Source organism: Hylobates moloch, unplaced genomic scaffold (genome assembly GCF_009828535.3).
Source record: "Hylobates moloch isolate HMO894 unplaced genomic scaffold, HMol_V3 SCAFFOLD_9, whole genome shotgun sequence".
Lineage (NCBI taxonomy): Eukaryota > Metazoa > Chordata > Mammalia > Primates > Hylobatidae > Hylobates > Hylobates moloch.
In genome coordinates, this window is record NW_026652284.1 from 32,015,627 (window position 1) to 32,018,603 (window position 2,977).

Genomic DNA, 2,977 nt, shown 5'->3' on the forward strand with positions numbered 1-2,977 from the left:
TCTCGTCTCCAATTAAACCAGATTGTTCTGCTTACCATTCTCCAGAATTCTCACCTCTGTACTTTTACTCAAATTATTTGCCCCAGTTAAATGCCATCCTCCTCCCTCACCCCAACCTGAAATCCACAAATCTTTCAAGCCTGGATCAAGTGGCACCTCCCCTAACTACACAACCCTCTCTCCCTCTCCTGCCTCTGCACTCATGCCTCATAATCAATGGTGCACACTAACGCAACATCCCAGCCCGTGCCCATTCTGATTGGTTAGCTATACTTTTCTTTCTTGTTGGTTAGCTACACTGTCTCACACTATACCAAATGTAACTTTTAACATTTTCCTTGTGTGATTCATTTTTAATTCAATGAATATTCACTGAGCCTTTGCTCTGGACACTGAGGATAAAATGGAATAAAAAATCAGACGTAGAGCATGATAGCTCATATCTGTAATCCTAGCACTTTGGGAGGCCAAGGTGGGCAGACAGTTTGAGCCCAGCAGTTCAAGAGCAGCCTGGGCAACATAGCAAAACCCTGTCTCTACAAAAAAATAAAAAATTAGCCAGGCACGGTGGCACACACCTGTAGTCCCAGCTACTCAGGAGGCTGAAGAGGGAGGATCACCTAAGCCCAGGAGGTCGAGACTGCAGTGAGCTGTGATCATGCCACTGCACTCCAGCCTGGGCCAAAGAGTGAGACCTTGTTTCAAAAATATAAATAATAAAAAAAAAAACTCAATCCAGTCTTTTCCCTCATACAGCTTATAGTCTACCAAGCTTTTGTTCACATCATTTGACTATGATTCTATTCCAATAATATGCTTTGGATAATTATATTTATATGTGTATTGATCTTATGTCTGTAATTATATTTCAGGCAGTTATAGTACAATCTCAACTTTTGCATCAGACATAATGCCAAGAATAGGACTTACAAAACACAGAGTTAAAGAAAACTGGAAGAACAATTAGAGAACCATGAAAAAATAGTTGAATTATAAAGTAGGAAATTGACAGGGAGAAGATTGAAGGGTCAAGCCTAAAGTCACAGGGTGAGATATTCTGAGTAAGTGTTTATTGATTTGATGAACTTGAAGAGACCTCTGTTCAAAATCTCATGAGAATCTTTGCCAAACTATTTCCCTCATTTGCTAGTTTATATTTTCCATGTCATTGGTGATTTATTTAGTAACAGATTTCAGAAACAGATTTTTGATGAATCTCCCTATTTTTACACATGGAAAAGTGAGCCATAAAATATCATGAAATATCAGCTGAATGTAGACAAGCAATAGCAGCAGCAGCAGCAAAACTATACCTAAACTATAACTATAACTTACGGTGCAGTGAGCAGAGTTATAGCTTACACTGAGGAATATCAGAGACACACTTGATTAATCAAAACATAGAGTCATGAAACAGAATAGAAGCCAGAAACATATGCACACATGTAAAGTCATCTGATTTTTGAAGTATACCACCCTCTAAGTTATAAAAATCATGTTTTTAGTTAGTTTAGGATTTCTAGCCCAGGCAAGATGTCATAGACTTCATTTCTCTCTACTCCTCCCAGCTAAGTATGACTACAAATGCCAGAAATAATACACTAGGCAACCAAAGGCAGGATTCTGAAACGCAGTAAGAGGAAGGAGAACTGGATTGTGACCCCAGGAATGGAGGAACAACGGAGCTGCAAGGCATTTACGTCTCTTGACCCCACCCCAACAGAAGAAAGTAACCTGTATTTTCTGACACACAACCTAGCAACAGAAGAGACAGCTCAGGTAGTTTCATTCCTCCCCTAAGTCAAATGGGAGTCACTCCAACAAAACTGGGAAAACTAGTCAAGCCCTGTGTCACTGGCAAATGAAATTCATCAGGAGCCTGGCGAATGAGAGTGGCCAGTGGGGGGACTCTTATTCCCTGACAGGCCTGATTCTCTGTCACTCTCGCTGAGAGATTCTGGGTCAGTGGGGTGTCACCTGCAAGAAGAACCCCACCATAAGAAGTGTCCCGGCCCCAAGAGCCTCTTTGTCCCAAAGGACTCAAAACTCCCATTCCCAATCCAGACTCAGTAGGAGGCCCTGAGAGAAGATACTTATCACAACAAACACCTGGCCCAGCAAACAACTTCATCATCAAGGGCCTAACACTTCCTTCTCCCATAAAAGGACACCAGGCATCTGGCCTGAGGCAACTCATTTTGTCCTACCAGGCAACACCAGCAGGGGCAAGTGGGGGCCCTAGTGGTACCAAAAGACCGAAAGAACACCACAGAGGCTCTGAAAATTAAAGTGTCATTGGAAACACAGCCTACAAAATTAGACTAGAACCTGCATGCTAAACCCAAACAAGATGACTGCCTGCTAGAATAAAATATTTAAGGCCGGGCGCGGTGGCTCACACCTGTAATCCCAGCACTTTGGGAGGCCGAGGCGGGCAGATCACGAGGTCAGGAGATCGAGACCATCCTGGCTAACACAGTGAAACCCCGTCTCTACTAAAAATACAAAAAATTAGCCGGGCGTGGTGGCGGGCACCTGTAGTCCCAGCTACTCAGGAGGCTGAGGCAGGAGAATGGCGTGAACCCGGGAGGCGGACCTTGCAGTGAGCCAAGATTGCACCACTGCACTCCAGCCTGGGCGACAGAGCAAGACTCTGTTTCAAAAAGAAAAAAAAAAGTGTGTATATATATATTTAATTATATATATATTTAATATATATATTTATGTATATAAAATATATAAATAATTAAATTAACATATATTTAAATATATATATTTAAATAGGATCCAGAATCTTCTAACATAACCAAAATGTCAAAGATACAATAAAAAAATCACAACTTGAATAAGTAAAACTGTCAATGATGTCGATATTGAGATGAGTCAGACGTTGGAATTATCTGACCAAGGATTTTATTTATTTATTTATTTTGAGATGAAGTCTCACTCTTGTCACCCAGGCTGGAGTGCAGTGGCA